Below are 19,597 nucleotides of genomic sequence, written 5' to 3' on the forward strand. Positions count from 1 at the left end.
GAGGGGGCATGGGGGCGAGAAAGATGGTGGAGTAAGATGGACATCACTACCCTAAGTACACGTATGACTGCACATATGGTACAACACTATATCGTGTACAACCCGAGTACTGAAAAAGTTGTGCTGTAATTGTATACAATGAATCAAAATGCATTCTGCTGTCATGGATACCATAAATAAATTTTTTAAAAAAGTGAACATAACCCAAGTTCTTTTTTTTAACATTTTTATAGTAGATGAACATAATACCTTTGTTTTATTTTTATGTGGTGCTGAGGATTGAACCCAATGAGTGCTTCACACATGCTAGCTAAGTGCTCTGCCAACTGAGCTATAACCCCAGGCCCCAAGTTCTTGAATTACATCTCCAAAGTACAGTCAGAAGGTTCAAGTATGGATGACCAAACAATATGAATCACTTGAATATAAACCATTAGAGGGGGGACACAAATATCCAGAAAGGCTCTAGATATGTTAGTCACTGCATTTTTTATTAGAATTTTTAATATTTATTTTTAGTTTCCAGCGGACACAACATCTTTGTTTGTATGTGGTGCTGAGGATCGAACCCGGGCCGCACGCATGCCAGGCAAGCGCTCTACCGCTTGAGCCACATCCCCAGCCCAGTCACTGCATTTTAAACAGCTATATTACCAAGAATTTCAGCAGAGAATTGGAGATTTTTTTAAGTTGGAAATACTATAATAAGAACTTAAACGTAGTTCATTGGATGGATTTAAGAGCAGATTAGACATGTCTAAGAAGAGAATACACACAGTAAAAGAAATTGGGGGGTGTGAAGCAGAGTCAAGGACAGAAAACAGAGACTAAGGGGTGAAATACAAAAAGGGTACATGAGAATTTCTGATCAAAGTACAGTTGGAATCTCAAAAGTATAGGAGCATGGGATCTTTAAAATAAACAGCTAAGAACTTTTCTAAAAACTCAAGAAAGTTATCAAGTCATGAATTGAAAAAGCCCTCCTATAAACCCCAACTGGGATAAAAAAAAAAAAAAACACACAATTTACACTGAGATGCATCATAGTAAATCATCAAACAAAATATCCAGCCTGCTGGGAAAGGGTGGGCAGATGTAACCATCAAGGAGCAACATCTGGACTGACAGCCAGCTTCAGAGGAACAGTGCGGACAGTGAAATCTGCCTTTTGAAATGCTGGAAGAAAATGATTGTCAACCTAAAAATTTCTAGTCAGGGGACATACCCTTCAGGAATGAAGGAGAAATAAAAACATTTTTAGAGAAACAGCTGGAAGAATTAATTCATCAGCACACCTACCCTAAAGGAATACTAAAAGGGTGGTTTAAAGGCAGAAGTAAATGATCCCAAACATGAAGACAGAGCTTCAGGAAAGGTTTGACTAAGAAGAAAATGCACACAGTACAAAAATTGGGGGATGTGATGATTTGAAAGCAACAAAAAAGAGAAAGATGTAAACATTACGTAAAACAATAATTTTGTCTTATGGATATTTAAATATATGTAGGAATAAAATGCATGAGAGTAAAAGTAGGTGGGAAGACTCAGGTGGAGTGTGAGTGTTCTAAGACCCTTGAAACATCCAAGGAGGTAAAAACCCACTTAATATCAGACTTGGATAAGTCAAGTATGCACAATGTAATAGTTGAGATGTTAGGAAGAGTGTGAAACTTTCAACCCAGTAAGGGGAATTGGAATAATCAATTCAGGGACCAGATTTAAGAGATGCAAAAGATAAAAAAGGAAATAAGAAAAAGCAGAAAAGGTGGAAAAATACAAAGCAAAATATTTGTGATAAACCCATTATTGCATCAAATGTAAATGAACTAATGCTCAAATGTTGACAAGGATTGTTGGGCTTGATTTTGTGTTATTTATAAGAGATTCCTTTAAAACATGTGTTTAGAAATTATGAAAGAAAAATATGGAGAACCATATACACAACAAGCAGTTAATTATAAAGAAAGTGGTATAAATATATGAAAGCAGACTTCATGGCCAAAAACAGAATTTTTTTTTCTTTTTTCAGAAGTAAAAGGTTCAATTCAATTACAGGAAGAGGAAATAATACTAAGTGTTATGCACTTAATGATATAATTTGAAAATAAATGAAATAATATGATAGAAATAAAAAGCAAATATGTAATGAGAGTCAGATTTTAACATGACTATTTTGATAATTTAAAACTAACATACAAAAATCAAGTCATAGAAGATTTAAGCAATGCAATTAGCAAACTTGGCCAAGTGGATATATGTAGAACACTTCATTCAGTAGCATACATTTCAAACACAAATGGCATTTGCTCCAAAATGCTGACCATAAAAGTCTCAATAAACTTTAAAAAAAAATAAAAAAGAAATATATTCTCTGACCACAACGCAATTAAAGTGGAAATTGATTATTTTAAAATGTTCAGGATTATATTTCTATATCTGGTAAAGAAATCACAAAGGAAATCTGAAATATTTTGAATTGAATGATAACAAAAATAAGTACATATCAAAACTAATAGATAGGGTGGTGTGTGCCTGTAATCCAGAGACAGCAGGAGAATTGCAGATTCAGGGCCAGCCCAGGCAGCTTAGCAGGACCCTGTGTCAAAAAACAAAACAGGCTAGGAACATAGCTCAGAGGTAAAGTGCCCCTGGGTTTAATCCCTAGTACCGAAACAAAAAATAATGGATAAAACAAATTATGGGAGGCAACTAAAACGGTGCTTAGAAATGTATTGTTAAATGCATGTGTTAGAAAAGAGAAAATGTTGAAAATCAGTTATCCACGCAACCATCTCAAAATTTAAAACACCCACGCTCACAGCACATGAAACCCAAAAATAAAGATAAAAGCCAAAATTATTGATGCAAGAGAACACAAATATACAATAAAGAAAATCAGAAAAGTTAAAAGTTGTTTCTTTAAAAGAACTGAGGATTGAAAACCCCCTAACAAACGTGATCAAAGAAGAAACAGCATGGGAGAGAAGAGGAATACCCGGTATCAGAAAAGGAAATGGTTGGATTCCTTCGGACCGTGCAGAAATTAAAAATATAGTAGTATTGCATTTGTCCATTTCCTGCTAGTATAGCAGAATTCCACAGGCTGAGTGGTTTATAAAGAAAATAAAAATACTTCTCACCATTCAGAAGGCTAGGAAGTCCAACATCAGGATTTTGAGGGCCAACTTGTTACTTCACAACATGGTGGAGAGCATGGGGTGGGGGGGCGTGAAGAATCTGGAGGCCAAACTTTATCCCTTCCTCAGGCCCTCTGCCTCCCAATGCAATGGCAATATATTTCAACGTGCGCTTTGGAGGGGACATTGAAACCATAGCAGTATGGACACTGGATCATTTTAAATCCAGATGAAATGATCTAGATCATAGTGTCAAACGAATCAAATTGTACATTTTACATGCAGTTCTGATGTCAAATATTCCTCAATGAAATTACTTTTAGATTTTTTTTTTTTTTTAGTAAAATGAACAAATTCCTTTTTAAAAAAATCAAACCTCTCCAAAACATCCAGTGTGAGTGAAGATTTAGAGCAACAAAAATGCCATATATTGCATGTAGGAATATAAATGAAAAGTACTTGGGGAAACTTGGGCACTACTACTGTAGTTGACAACAAGACCTTAGCAAAAAGTTGCTAAGACCTAGCAATCCCCGTGCTAGGAAGACACCCAAGAGAAATGCACGAATGTGCACTAGGAGACAGAATTTAAAAACTGGAAGCCCCCAGATGACTATCAACGCCAGAATGTATAAATAAAAGGCAGTGCGGTAGTCCCCCTGATCATTCTTTGAGGTTTCGGTTACCTCTGATATATTAATGAAAAATTCCAGTAATAAATTTCTTAATAGTGTGATGAGAGCTCAGCACCTCCTGCTCTGGCTCCCCTAGAGGTGATCACCCCTTTGTCCAGTACACCCACCTCCAGGGGTCCTTGTGGCTTCATCATCATCATCACCAGTAGTTATTTGCTTTTTTACAAATTCATTTTCTCAAGAGAGTTTTCTTGAGGAGTTTTCCAGAAGTTTCTTGGTGTGATATAAGCAAGATCCAGTAGGGAAGCTGACATGAGAATCCAGCTGTCTTCTATTAAGCCAGACACTATAGAAATCTGCAAAAACACAAAACTATTTCACTCTCCCTTCTCATACTTTTAAAGGGTTTTTATAAAAATACATTATTTGCATTAACATATCATGTCTTTACTGTTGTATTTTACTGAGTGGTTAAATATTTTTTAATTTCTCAGTTTAATTTTTTTAATAAATATTGAAGGCATAACCCACATAAACACATCTTTTTGGGGTCCTCAATAATTTTTAAGAGCACAAAAGGTGTGTTGGGTGTTGGGGATATAGCTCAGTTGGTAGAGTGCTTGCTTCACATGCACAAGGCCCTGGGTTCATTCAATCCCCAGCACCATACACACACATAAAAAGTGTGTTGATTCCAGAAACTTTGAGAACCACTGATCTAAGGGAAGTTATCTAGATGGTTCTGGTCTCTGGTCTCAGACTTGCCCTGTGCAACCTTCTTACCAAAATTTTTTGGTTTTTGTTTTGTTTTGCTTTTGCTTTGGATGAAAATTTAGGGGGAAAAAAAAAATGTCCTCCAGACCTGTGAATGACATGAAATTGGGAGGTGACAGAGGGAAAATCCAAAAAGAGCAACAGGCCGATTTTACTAGATGAATGTAGCAGGAGTAACTGCGGAGCTCAACCTTTGGGTTCAAAAGTTTGGGTTTAATAAAACCAGTTTCTCTGAGTTGTTTTACATGGGGCGATGTTTGAAGGTGATGTCGTAGATTGAGGGCAGCCCACAATGAGGGTGGTTACAGTGCTTACTGTTGATAAATCCACCTTCTGTCTACCTGAAAGTGCCTTTATTTTGCCTTCACTGTTGGAGGTCATCTCACTGCATACAGAATTCCAGGTGGAGTCTTCCCCTAAAAGGCTCAGCTGTAGAGTCAGTGGCTTCAATTAGTAGCAAATTAAGGGGCTCCCTTCTCTCTGGGATTGTTTTCCTCCACTTCCAGCCGCATTGGCCACCCAGACCCACAATCTCTGTCTCATGAGCACAGTAAGACTGACTACTCAAACTCCACGCCATCTTGGGAGCTGGAGAGACCGTGGAGACTGTGAGGGACTGAAGTGCCCCTTACTGTCCCTGCCTTTGTCCACCCAACAAACAGCACCATGCTCCCTCTTCAAGGAAGATAAGCCCAAGTCCCAGCCTGTTGCTGCTCCCAGCCCTGTGTCTGCTTCCTTCCTCAATACAGGAGGCAACTCTCTGACCCAGTGATTTTCCACCCTATGCCAAGGGCCACCAGCCTCTCACCCACAGTGGGTGGAGCCTCATCCACCACCTCCTTTAGTGGATGAGACTAAACCAGTGGTACATTTGTGGTGGTGGTATTTGTGGCAAGCACGTAAGCTACTTGAGTTGACTTAGGCAGAAAAGGATTTATTTCTGGGTATTAAGTAACTGCCCAATTGGGGGCGGGGAGGGGAAGGGACCTCAGCTTGGATGACACACGGCCAGTAGAAATGCCAGTGGCGGGGCTGGGGATGTGGCTCAAGCGGTAGCACGCTCCCCTGGCGTGCGTGCGGCCCGGGTTCGATCCTCAGCACCACATACCAACAAAGATGTTGTGTCCGCCGAGAACTAAAAAATAAATATTAAAAATAAAATTCTCCCCCCCCCTCTTTAAAAAAAAAAAAAAAAGAAATGCCAGTGGCTCCCCAGGACTGAAAACTTGGTCCCACTCAGCACCCAGCATCTATCAGTGCAGTGACAGCCCAGTCTCTAAACTCTGCCCACAGTGGCCCCAGAGGAACCAAGTGCCACACTTCTCCCTAATGCCTGTTGCCTATTACCCCTGATACTCACTCCCCCTTTCAAGTCTCAGCCAGGCGACTCTACAAGGGGAGAATGCCAGCTGCAGGGGAGCCAGAGATGCCTTCTGCTTTCCAGCCTCTAGAGCCAGGAAGCCCCCTGCCTGGGACCCCTGAAGCCCAACTGTGGCGTCTGTCACTGGACTTCAGGTTGTTGTTAGAGTCGGGTTTTTGTTTTTGTTTTAACCAGGGATTCAAACCAGGGGCGCTTAACCATTGGGCCACATCTCTAGCCCTTTTTTTAAAAAAATAAATATTTAGAGACGGGGTCTCACTAAATTGCTTAGGGTCTCACTAAGCCGCTGAGGCTGGCTTTGAATTCACGATCCTCCTGCCTCAGTCTCCAGAGCTGCTGAGATTACAGACATGTGCCACCACACCCAGCTGTTTTTTGGATCTTAAGTGATATACTATCGAGAGCATGGAGAATATAAATTCTCTGAGAGCAGAGACCTTGTGATTCTTACAAATCTACATCCTGTGCACATAACAGCATCTGACCTCAAGAAGTATTTATTGGCCCCGTGCAGTGGCGCACAGCAGGAGGATCACAAGTTCAAGGCCAATCTGGGCAACTTAATGAGACCCTGTCTCAAAAAATAAAAAATAAAAATAAAAAGGGCCAAGGATGTACCTTAGTGGTAAAGTGCCCCTGGGTCAATCCCCAGTACAGAGAAAAAAAAACAAACAAAAAACATCTATTGACTAATACCAGTATTTCACACCGTTTCTAAAACTGACAAGCATCCAATAAATAATAACTTGCATTATCATACATGATAGGAAACCCCAGCAAAGGCTAATACAGCAGCTCAATGCCATCTTAACAGAACCAAGCTCTGCTCATCTATAGTTTGACAGCCTCTGGCCAGGTCCCCTCGGAGTCACAAGAAGGCTGCCACAGTTCCTGGGGTTTCCATCAAGACAAGATCTCATCCAGAGCACAATGTGGACTGGGATTCTCTCCCAGAAGCCCCCTCACATTCCCATGCCCAGTTCCTAAACCAATATTGGCAAGGAAAGGGATCCATTGTTGTGGCAAACTAGTCAAGTTCTGGAGCCAGGCCGACTGGCTACATGGAGTAAATCTCAGAATATGTAAGCCAGGCTGTTCTTGGAGGAAGGGAGAGGCAGGGTGGCCAGGGAACCCTGTAGAGATCAGGTCCTCATGCAGTGACAGTGCAAGGATCTTAATGAAAACCCCAGCCAGAGACGCCTGGGTCCCAGCTCCCAGGCCCTATTGTTGGATCACCAAGGGACAGTTCCCAGGGTGGAGGCCAGTCTGCCTGTGGGGAGCCAGGAGCCATGGGGGAGGGATGAGCTCAGGCATCCACAGCCACCTCATGGCCAGCCCAGCCCATGCTCCTCAGGGCTCCGTGAGCACCCCTGCAGGACGCACAGCAGCGGCTCCATCTCCCAGGTCTGCTTAATAGGAATCAGAGTTGGGTGGGAGCAAACAATTCATGCCGACCGAGCCCTCAAGGACATGCCTGTCCTTGCCATGGCACAGCTCCCCAGCCCATCCCAGCTCCTGAGGGGCCCATCTAGCCTAAGCGGGAAGTCCGCCCTCGGGGACAACACAGTGGAGCCCTCAACCTGCAAGTGTTGTCCTGGCTTCCAGTCCTGGAGCCCAGCGTCCTGTGTTCTTGTGCATTCCCAGCCCCATTGTGCTGGGCAGGGAGAGGCCCTGTGGGAGGGTTCTGGCTGCAGTCCCCCCACACACACCTGCTCACACTCTGCCCACTCACTCCCCTCTTCTTCTCCCTGGCCCGTTGCAGTCCCCCGAGTTCAGCAGTTGCCTTTGCCAGGCAGCCTGGTCCAAACTGGTAAGATGCTGTCCTCTGGGTCGCTGGGACCCAGGGCTGGGGGCCTCCAGTTTCAAACACCAGCCGCTGACACTCACACGCTCGGCCCTCTCAGGTGGCTAAGGCACATATCAGCATGCCTCCCCCCAACCCCCGAACCTGGGAGAACCTGGCCTCAGAGCAGCCCACCTGGCTGCCTGGTGGGCACCTGCAGGTCCAGGTCTGCCCTCAGACCTCTGGAGCCTTAAATCCCTGGTCTATAATGACATGCCCAGGGCAGGGCCACAGGAGGAGGAGGGAAAGGTGTGGAGTGCCCAGTGGGGGCTCCCAGACAAGAGGGAGCTGCCTGGAGCGGCTCTCCCTGCAGGCTGCCAGGAATGTGGGTCCCCACCTGGACTCACCTGACAACCCCGTAGAGGGGACGGCTTCCCTTAGGGTCCATTGAAGAGATAAGATGGGGGACAGGTGACAGCGAGGGAACCTAAGCCCAGCCCCAGAGCCTGGCAGAGTGGGACCCTGTCGTGGGGGCTGTCTTTTGGGGGGCGGGGCAGAAGGTTCAGAAGAAACTCTACCTGTGTCCTGGCCACCTCTGAGAAGACTCACCCTGCTGACCCAGCTTAAGTCCAGCCTCCTCCAGGAAGCCCTCCTGGGCCAGCCCAGCCTGCGTCCTCCCGGCCTGGGCTCCCAGGGCTGGACCACAACCCTGCCTCCCTGGTTCCCCCACAGGAACGGGCAGCTCCTCCCACCTCAGGGTGGGCAAGCCTCCTCTCTGGCCACCAGGGCCCAGCAGCCCCTCAGAACAGCCTGGGGTCTGCAGGTGGACCATTGTCCCCACTGCACAGACAGGAGCCTGAGGCACACACAGTGTGGCCCTCTCACTGCACATCTGCTTCCGCACACTCTCCCCATCTGCCCTGCCACCTGAGGGAGGTCGGGCCTGGGCTCTGAGCCAGGGTGGCACCATGGGACTGAGTCAGGAGCTCTGGATGAGGGATGCAGGCCTGGGGCTGGAGGAGGCCCAAGGGTCTGCTGGCGGAGGGAACAGAGAGGGGGCACCACACAGGGACAGTCACATCCAGCACCAACCCCAACCCCGATGACGCAGGCAGAGGAGAAGGGGCCCAGGGTCGGGAGAACACCCCCAAAACAGCCCTTGCTGTCAGGGAGCAGGAGGCCCAGACCCAGCCTCCCCCTTAGTCCAGAGACCAGGAAACCAGATGTCAGCTGAGGCAGCCATTCCAAAACGCACACGTCTTCAAAGAGGGCTATTTTCCATATCCTTTGGGCAATTTTAGAACAAGTCTGTAAAACTGGAATTTTAATGGATGACATATTTGTGTGTATGCCCTTGGGTGGCTCTGAAGCTATGGCCTCTTAGGAGGTGGGGTGCTAGTTCTTAAAGGACAGCCGGGGTCACTTCCAGATTCTCTGCTGGTACAAAGGAGCTGATCCTTCAGGAACTGAGGGTGGGCAGGTGGTGGAACTTTGATGCTGAGGTGGGTGTGACTCGCCCTGAGGCTGGGTCGGGGGTGGGAGGCGCAGCCCATCTGAAATCGCTGTCACCAGCCACCCAACATGCCCTCCTCCTGTCTTGACTTGGAATCCAGGTGTGTTCGTGTGCTGGGGCCACCCTGAGATGAACGCCGAGGGGGAGGGGTGGTATCTATTTCCTCCTGGCTCTGGAAGCTGAAGTCCACAGTCACGATGCCGGTAGCCTTGGTTTCTTCTGAGGCCTCTCTCCCCCGCTGGCCCAGGGCTGCCTTCCTCCTGTGTCCTCACCTGTCTTCCCTCCCTGTGGGTTTCTGTCCTAATCTCTTCTTGCTCAAAGGACGTAAGTGGAGGCTGGGGACGTGGCTCAGTGGTAGCACTTTTGCCTGGCTCCTGTGAGACCCTGCATCAAAAAGCCACCTAACAGAAGGCTACCCGTCAGATCGGATTAAGGCTCCACCCCAGTGACCGTATTCTGCCTCAATGACCTCTCGGAAGGCCCTATCCCCAGTGACAGTCCCATTCTCGGGACTGGGGGTTGACTTCCCTGAGTTTGAGGGACGCAGTTCTGCCCATAACCCCAGATGCCACCCTGCATTGCCCCGTTTGGCCCGGCCTTCCCCACCTTCATGTCTAACTGCATCTCCCTGCTTTCCTCTTCCGTTAGCCCCCCAAACACACACACACCCCAACACACACACTCGCCCAAGGCAGGCCTGCAGCCCCCAGGCTCCCGTGTAGGAAACTGGACGCCCCTCCTCCCCTGGAGCCCTCAGACTCTGCTGGCCCCAGATGCCGAGGTCATGCCCTAAATGGGGTCCCACTGCCCCCACTACTTGCCCATCGCTCTTGACCTCCAGACCCTTCTTCTGCTTATCAGTTTGTTAGCCTCTGTCCACAGGGGCAGCTCCAGGAGGGCACAGCAGACCCCAGAACAAGCTCAAGGACATTTCCGTCCTCTGCCACAGAATGGCCAGCTCACCCCCAGGAGTCCCGGGAGGCCACTGTCCTCACACAAGGCAGAATCAGAGCTAACAAGCACAGGGGGCAAGAGCAAGGGCCTAGGGACTGTGGGCTCTGCGTTTCCACTCAGGGGTGAACTCATCTGCCCATGGTCAGCAAAACCCTCAGCACTGGGCCCTTGAGCAGGCCGGCCGAGACAGCCAAAGAAAAACAGCAGTTACCTTCAGATAAGGCTGTGCGGGGACAACAGGAGGAGCCACAGCCCTCTGCCTAGACTGATGGCACCAGTCTCCCTGTGTGTGTGATAATCAGCATCATCACATAACCTGTGGCCTGCCAGTTCTATGGGCCCCAGTGTCCAGGCCATGCACGGGGAGTGATTTGATGGCAGGAACTAGGCCACAGGAAGTCTGGGAGGGGAGGCAGGGATAGAGGGAAGAGGCCGCGGCTGCTGATTTGCGTCCAGGGGCCTTTGGAGACATGGAATTGCAGCCGTGTGTGTGGGAGATAAGAACAGACGACAGAAACCCTGCAGGACACCCACATTCAAGAAGCATTTGACAGACAGGAGCCCCATGGGGACCAAGGCTTCGGCAGTGAGAGAGAGGCCAGGAGGAAGAGAATGTCGCAGAAGCCGAGAGCTGGGGTGTTTTCCAGAGGGCCCGAATGGTGGCCAAAAGGTGAAGAAAGGCCAGGCAGAAATGAGCCCGTTGACTTGAGCCACCTGGAAGTCCTGGGCCAGTGTGTGGAAGGGGTGTCGGTGACAGAGCAGGGACAGGAGCAGATGGCAGCTGTTCCATTTATCTGGTACTGCACCTCAGATACCCCCAAAACTTGGTGGCTTCAAATAGCCACTGTCCAGAGTTTGGATCAGAAGGTTGACAGGGCACAGCAGGGATGGCTCATGCCCGCCCATGATGTCTGGGGCTTGCAGGCAAGTCACCAAAGCTGGGTCACTCAACGCCAGGGTCAAAACGCCCAGGAGGTGCCTTCAGCCGACTGGGGTCGGAGGCGGGCTGTCTGCAGGCTCAGCTGGGCTGAGGGCGGGAGCCGAGGCTCTTGGCCTGGGCTTCTTCACAGCCGCAGCCTCAGCGGAGAGGGACACAGACCTGGCAGCTCAGGGGTCCAAGCAAGTGTCCCTGTAAAGCAGAAGCTGCTTCACCAACTCCCTCTGGAAACTTGAAAGGGGAAGGTGGGGACACTAGAGGCACCTTAAGAACTCGGCCCCTGGGCTGGGATGTGGCTCAAGTGGTAGCTCGCTCGCTCACCTGGCATGCGTGTGGCCCAGGTTCGATCCTCAGCACCACATACAAACAAAGATGTTGTGTCCGCTGAAAACTAAAAAAATAAAATAAATATTTAAAAAAATTCTCTCTCTTTCTCTAAAAAAAAAAAAAAAAAAAAAAAAACGGCCCCTGGAAACAGACAGCCTGGGTACAAACCTTCTAACCACCTGGACTGGCTACAGGGACCCCTCAAACCCTTATCTATGAAATAGCATAATAATTGATCTACACACAATGCTGTCACAAACATGAAGCCTATTCCCAAAGTGGCACGCTCAGAGAAGGTCTGATGCCTTCAGTCTGCTTCGAATTGGTTGACAGGCAATCATGGGCAGGGGTGTGTTCCAGGCTGAGGGAAGGAGAGAGGGCAGCTCAGGAGGGGGTGGCTGGCGCAATCTTTCAGGGCTCCTGGAAGCCCCTGTGCACCAGGTCACCTTTCACCTGTGCCTCTGAGTCCAGATGGGCAAGGACTGCTGAGGAGCACCCAGGGACAATTGGAAGCTGCTGGCCCAGAGCTGGCCTCAGTGGGTCCCAGTTAGGGTCATGATGATCATCCTGGCCTTTGGGAACATGAAGCAGACCCCAGAGAGGGGTTTCAGTAGGAAGGCAGTTCAGCTCTTCCTTCCTGAACCCCGCCCCAGGCCCCAGTCACCCCTTTACTTTGCTGTTGGTCTCATTAAGCAGGGAAGAGGACATTGGTGTGAATTCACTTTGAAGATGTCGTGCTTGTGTGTGTGTCTGTGTGGGAGTGTAAGTGTGGGGGGTGTGGATGTGGGTCTGGGTGGGTGTGTGAGAGAGGTAATCAGCATCATCACATAACCCCTGGCCAGTTTATCAAGTCTGTGTGTGGGGCGCCCCCTGGAGTCCAGCAGTATACAACCATGCAGCCACATGGGGCAGCCCTTGGTGTGGGAGTGAGCTGGGCACACACTTGGCTTCCCATCTGCTAGGGAAGCTCCCTGAAGCTAGGCCCAAGCCCCCACCTCTGGGCCCCAGTCCTGCCTGCCCCAGCTGCAACCCAGCTCCCACCCTGCAGGCTGCTGGGGCGGAGCCAGGAAGGAGCTCAGCTCTAGGCCCCTCATGCTCCCTCTGCCCAGTGGGAAGGCAGCGCCCACAGTCCGGACCTTTATCTCCCACAGATGCTCCAGAGATGGCGAGGTACAGGGTGGTGTGACCTTGGCTCTGAGACTTTGGCAGGGCCCCGCCCCTTTCACCTGAGTCATGGAATTCTCCAGAGGTGGGCAGGGCTGCTGCCTGGAGCCAGGAGAGGTGAGCTCATGGGTCTGTCCACCACTGGCCCTGCCATCAGGCAGGGAAGGGCACGTCCCCTCCCTGGGGCGTGGCAGCTGAGCTCATGCTTCCCGGAGCTCCTTTGCCTTGACCTGGAGACCTGAGAGTCCAGCCGCCAAGCTTCCTTGTTGATGCCATGTCTTCCTGGGCTCCAGCCCTTCCTCTTCCCCTTCACTGACAGAGCCAGGGGCCGGGGCGCTGCGGGAGGACGAGGGGGAGGAGCAAGGGCACTTGGGGCAAGGGGCGCTGATGGGCTTGCGCTGTCCCCTTCACCTCGAGGAGTGGAGATGTGGTAGGGAAATGGACGGAAGTCAGGTCCCAGGGTGGACATGTGGACAGCTGGCTCTCCACAGACGCCAGCCCTCAGGGGTCTCAGCTGCGACATGACCTGGCAAGCGTCAGGACTGCACTGGGGGAAGGGGCCCCCATGAAATTGATGGCAGCTGCGCACTCAGGCTCCAAGGGGGTAGCTCTGAGATCCAGGTCCCCTGTAGGACCTCAGGGGCCCACACCAGCCCTGGGACCCCAGAGCCGGGGCGCCCTGCCCCCCACCGGCTGGTCAAGGAGGCTCCTCTTCCAGAGACCAGGGCTCAGCTCCAGTTATGGATGAAGGAGAAAGAGGACAGCTGAAGAGGGCCTGGGCGGGGCTGGGGGAGGGGTCCTCAGTGGGGGAAATGGTCCACTGTGGGGTGGGGAGATGAAGAGACCTGAAGCCCTGCTGAGCTGGGGTCCCTGTGCACAGAAGACACTGGAGACACCGGCCTGGCCAAAGACAGGACAGACAATCACAGACCACCTGAGCCCTCCGGATCCTGGGGACTTGGGGAGCAGAGGTGAAGGCCAGCAGGAGGGTTGAATGTGGCCGTGGAGTGGCCTTCAGGTGTGCTCAGCAGCTGGGGGGGGGAGGGGGGGACTTATTAACCCAAGGCCCAGGCCCAGGTCACAGTGGCCTCTTCCTCAGCCATGCAGGCTGGGCTGGGGGATGTCCCCAGGTTCTCCAGCTGTGCAGCTGTGTGGGGTGGGAGAGGCAGCTCTGTCCAGGGAGAGGCCTGCTGGCCACTACTAAGGAGATGCAGAGGATTCCTGGGTTACCAGCCCTCAACGCAGATTCCCCCAAGAACTGGAAATAAATGGGGAAGTTTGGGCCCATCCGCTCTGTCCTTGAGCAGGGACATTGGCGGGACAGAAAGCTGCAGAGCTCTAACAGGCCTCTTACTGGAATCTGGGATCCAGAAGGCAGGGCCCCTCCTTCAGAGACCCAGGCCAAGGCCCGCAGGGGGCCAGAGTGGAGCTCAGTGGTTCCCACAGGCACAGCCAACCCACTCCTCCCCTCTGGGCCTCCTGGGTTCCCCCACTCCTCACAACCCCCAGGGAGAGGACAAAGCTCGGCCTTGGCTTCTCCCAGTTTCCCCACCAGGAGGGCAGACCTAACTGGGCCCTTTTGTTCTAACTGCCCTGATTGGGGTGTGGCGAAGGAGGGCAGGCTCCTATTTCCTGAGACCCTCTGGCTCCAGGGTGACATCTGAGGATGAACTGTCTCCCTCCAAGGCCTTGGTCCCCGCCTGTGAGCCACAAGGTAGGCTCCAAACACCTCCTCCACCTCATTGTCTTCTTTAGGGCCCAGGATGGCGGCCTGCAGAGCTGGGTGCAGACTCCAGGGCAGCGGAACTGTCCCTTAGACCAGTGCAAAAGAGCTGCTTGTCTCTTCAAGGCTCCCAGAGCCCCCACCTCCCAACCAGGGCCATCTGAGGACCCTCCAGCTCAGCCCATGCCCTTCCCCTGCCCACACATGCGTATGCATGTAGGTGCGCCTCTGCGTGCATATCCAGGGAAGATGACATTTATTGAGCACCTGCTGTGTGCCAATCCACCTGTGATCAGGTTGTCATATCAGCATCATAAGGCACCAAGAGGTGACCATTAAAGAGGGGAGGGATTCTCCCTGGTGAAGCTGTTTCCAGAGGAAGAACTGGAGAGAGGGATGGAAGGACAGAGAGGTGAGAAGGGGTGAAGTGACTGGGAGAGCCGACCACGATCCTGGAGCTGAGTCTCCCTCTCCAGTGTGTCCCTGGCATACGTGTCCTGAAGCTCGGGTGTAAAAGCAGCTAGTGGACTGCCTCTTCCCTTGTCCCCCACAGGTCCCTGTGTGAGTTGGTGACAGGAGACCCATAGTAACCCCTACATTGGCCCCTGCTAGCCTTTCTTCCCTCTTCAGGCCAAGGGAACCCCTGAGAGTGGTGGCAAGCTGACAGCTCTCCCTCCTCCCTCTTCTGCTCCCCAGCAGGAGAGGGGGCTGTGTCCATTTCTTAAATCGCCTTATGATATTAAGATAGCTGGTGAGAAAAACACAGCAAGTTAGGAATAGAGAGGAACCTCCCCAACCCAAGGCCTCCTATGAAAAACCCATTATTAATATCCTGCTTACTGGCGCAGAACTGGGTGGTCTCCCCCTAAGTTGGGAACAAAGCAGGATTCTGCTGTCCCCACTCCTATTCAACATTGTACTAGAGGTCCTAGCCACAGTGAGCAGGCAAGAAATGAAAGGCATTCAGAGCAGAAAGAAAGAAACTATCTCTGAGCCCACTGCATTGGCGCATGCCTTTAATACCAGCAGCTTGGGAGGCTGAGACAGGAGGATCCAGAGTTCAAAGCCAGACTCAGGGGGCTGGGGCTATAGCTCAATGGCAGCATGCTTGCCTAGCATGTGTGAGGCACTGGGTTTGATCCTCAGCACCATAAAAAATAAACAAATAAAACAAAGCCAGCCTCAGCCATGGTGAGGCCCTAAGCAACTCAGTGAGACCCTGTCTCTAAATAAAATACAAAATAGGGCTGGGGATGTGGCTCAGTGGCCAAGTGCCCCTGAGTTTAATTCCTGGCACCGCCCCCGCAAAACTATCTCTGTTTGCAGATGATGTATCTATAGAGAGAAAACCCTACATAATTCATTAAAATATGATTAGAAGTGTTGAGAGTGTAAATCAGTGGTAGAGTGCTTGCCTGCATGTGCAAGGCCCTGGGTTTGGTCTCTAGCAGCGAGGGCGGGGGGTGGGGAGGGAATTATTAGAACCACTAAACAATCTCTGAAAATTTGCAGGATGGAAAATCAATATACAAACCAACTTGGTTTTTGTATACCAGGAATGAGCAATCCAAAATGAAATTAAGAAACCGGGCATCTGGCACATCTCAGCAGCTCGGGAGGCTGAGGCATGAGGATCACAAGTTCAAAATCAGCCTCAGCAATTTAGTGAGGCCCTAAGCAACTCAGCAAGACCCTGTCTCTAAATAATATATAAAAAGGACTGGAGATGTGGGCTGGGGTTGTGGCTCAACAGTAGAGCACTTTCCTAGCACATGCACAGCCCTGGGTTCGATCTTCAGCACCACATAAAAATAAATAAATAAAATAAAGGTGTTGTATCCAATTACAACTAAAAAATAAATATTAAAGAAAGGTGGGCCTAGAGATGTGGCTCAGTGATTAAGGCCTCTGAGTTCAATCCCCAATTTTTTAAAAAAATGAAATTAACAAAACAATTCCAGGGCTGGGGTTGATGCGCAGTGGTACAGCACTTACCTCACATGTGTGAGCTACTGGGCTTGATCCTGAGCACCACATAAAAATAAACAAATAAAGGTATTGGGTCCATCTACAACTAAAAAAATATTTAAAAAAAAAAAGAAAGAAAACAATTTCATTTAAAATAGCATAGAGAATGAAATATTTGGTAACAAATTCAATAAGAGAAATCTATAATTTGTTTTCTGAAAGTTACAATGACATTGTTGAAAGGTTTAAAAGTTAAAATTAATAAGAAGAATTAGTAAGAAGGCATACCATATTCATGAATCAGAGAGATATAATACTGTTAAAATGGTAGCACTCTCCAAATTGCTCTAGAGATGAAGCACAATTTCCATCTCCTAAGACCCTGAAATGTCTTCATTTGTGAAGTAAGAATGGGGCTCTCTCTTTGGGGAGAGTTGGGGAGCTCACTTTCATTCTCTGGGGATGATCCACAGCTAACCCCAGAAAGCTGCCCACTTTAGGGGAGTGAGTTGTACAAAGAAATTCAGATTCTGGAGCCAGGTGGGTCCACTCTGAATCCAGTACTGTGTGACCTTGGGTATATTACTTAAACTCTCTGAGCCTCTTCTTCACAACTATAATAAGATGATGGTTGATGCCACCTGTCTCACAGGATAGGTGAAAAAATGAAATATTTGCAAAGCCCCTCCCACATGGTCCAGCACACAGGGTGCTCAAACAGGGTGAGTGTCCTGCATGCCTCCTTCTACCCCAGTCCTGGATCAGATGGGTGCACTGCCTGGGGGGAGGCCCAGATCTTGGGATAGGCCCAGATCTGGAGAAGGTGCACCTACCTTGGGATTAGGCCCAGGGGACATGAAGTCATGGATGTTACCCATGAGCCCGACCTCCTGGGGCAGAGCTGGAACCGAGCTGGAACCACTGGAGCCTTCCGGGGCCCTCAGGATCCTGTAAGGATGAGATGCTGCAACCTCTAACTTCAAGGCCCGTGAGGGAATGAATGTTTTGCAAGGATGCCTGGAAGGCTGTGAGAGTGCTTCAGTCGTGTGCTGGAGCCGAGGCTGGGTGTCTTGAGCTCACTCTTGCAGGACAAGGAAGACTCACTGCAGCTAACATGTATGGACCTTGTTCTGCACCCAGTTCTGCCTGAGAGGGTATAAATTCACTCAGTTCTCACCACAGCCCAGTGGGCTACGACGCATCTCCAATCAAGCGCCACAGAGGACTGCCTTTTGCCGCAGTCTGGCTGGGCACAAAATAACCGAGCCGCCATGAGGCACTTGTAGGTTCAAACAGGAACTCCTTTATTGCCCGAACTCCTGCGAACGCCACCCACGCGGCCCTTCCAGGAACACCACACACCAACCGGAAATCCCTCCACCGGAACCTCACCAACCAACAGGAACTCTCCAGGAATCCCCACAAGAGCCCAAGGGGAACTCAATAGAGGCAGCAGGAGCCGCCCTATTGCCGGACAGCAGGGGTCCATATACAACTGAATACACAGCCTGTTTCAATCCAGCATCATCCAGTCACAACAATTATACACAGCTTAACTAAATTATCATCATCTTAATGGCTCTCAGGGGTCACCTCTCAACCACTCCTTCTGATAATATGCCAGGCACCACTCTGACTCGGCTGTGGCTCTCAGCAGCCTTTCATCACTTCACAGAGGAGGAAACTGCAGCCTAGAGAAGTGGCTGGCCCCTGGTAACACAGGCAGAAAAGGAAGGAACTGGAACTGAAGTCCCCGCTATTGGGCTCAGAGGCACCCCATACAGCCCCGCTGCCTTTAAAATGGCTGCACTGGCTGACAACTGGAAAGGAGAGTTGGAGTCCTGGCCTGCACTAGGGCGCAAAAGCCATAAAATGCTCACAGCAGGTTCTAGGGCCTTGGGGTAAATCAGATTCGGGGCATCTGAGTGTGTATCTCCCAGGGACCACCCCTTCTCCACAAGCATGGCCACACCAGCTCGGGGGCTTCTGGGACTCTGCAGCTCCTTCCTGTCTGAACTTTAGAAAAGTGCACAGGAGCTGGGCAGGCCCGCGATCCCAGCAACGCAGGAGGCCGAAGTAGGAGGATCTAGGAGGATTGTGAGTTCAAGGTGCTATCTCAAACTAAGAGATAAGAAGGACCGGGATGTCATTCAGTGGTGGGGCACCCCAGGGTCCAGTCCTCAGTACTTCAGAAGAAAGCCACAAGGAAAGAAGTCTGCTGGGGGAGGGGGTGAAGGAAATGTGTCCCCACCTCCACCGCCACCTCCCAGACGTTCATCCCTGTTTGGCAGTGTCCACTGAGACTGGAGAGGTGAAGTCTTCCTGGTTGGATTCCCAGGTTTGCCACTCGCCCACTTCAGCTGTGACCTTGGGCGAATCTCTTTACCTCTGTGAGCCTCAGTTTACTCATCTATAAAACAGAGTCATAATCCACTTCTCCTGGTTGATGCAAGAATTATGGATCTAATGTAGAAAGAGGTGGCGTGACTAGCTGGCCCCATAAATGGCAGAGGTTTTTATGAGCCTTTTAGAATGTAGGGGTGCAGGGTGAGGAAAAAATGCAGGAGGAACAAGTTGCTGGAAAAATTTGAGGCTTTGGGATTGGGGTGCAGTGAAGTAGGAGATCCCGTGGGAAGGGAGGACAAGTCATGCCAGGCCGAGGCAGGCAGGTGGGAAGGGACAGGAATCAAAGATAGTATTTGTGTCCTGCTTCCTAAATGGGCCAGGCATGGGGCAGGAGGATTGCAAGTTCAAAGCCAGCCTCAGCAACTCAGTGAGACCCTAAGCCATTCAGTGAGACCTGTCTCTAGTAAAATATTAAAAAGGTCTGGGGATGTGGCTCAGTGGTTAAGTGCCTCTGGGATCAATCCCCAGTACCAAAATAAATAAATAAATAAGAGCCAGGCGCTGGGCCAGGGGCTCTGGCATTAGCACTGTCCCTGTCCCCAACAAGCCACTTCATGGAGGAGATGCTGGAGCCTGCCCAGGGTTGTGCAGTGCAGGGGTGGGGGTGAAAAGGGACCTCCAACCTGTGCAATGATAACCTGGAGGTCAGGAGTGGGCCCTGCAGCCCACCCCCGATAAAGTGGGAGTGGGAGCCTGGCAGGGGCTCCCCAGTCCTTGACAAAACAAGGCCAAAAAGAGACATGAGACAAACCACCAAACCACAGTGGCAGGAGGTGACTGTGGTCAAGTCAGATGGCAGTTACTTTGGGGGGACTGAAGAAGCTGTGACCTGGGGGGGGGCTGTGGGACAAGGGTGGAACCTGGGGTGCTGGTAGTGTCCCTGTGGCCTGCGGGC

Source organism: Urocitellus parryii, chromosome 13 (assembly GCF_045843805.1).
Source record: "Urocitellus parryii isolate mUroPar1 chromosome 13, mUroPar1.hap1, whole genome shotgun sequence".
Lineage (NCBI taxonomy): Eukaryota > Metazoa > Chordata > Mammalia > Rodentia > Sciuridae > Urocitellus > Urocitellus parryii.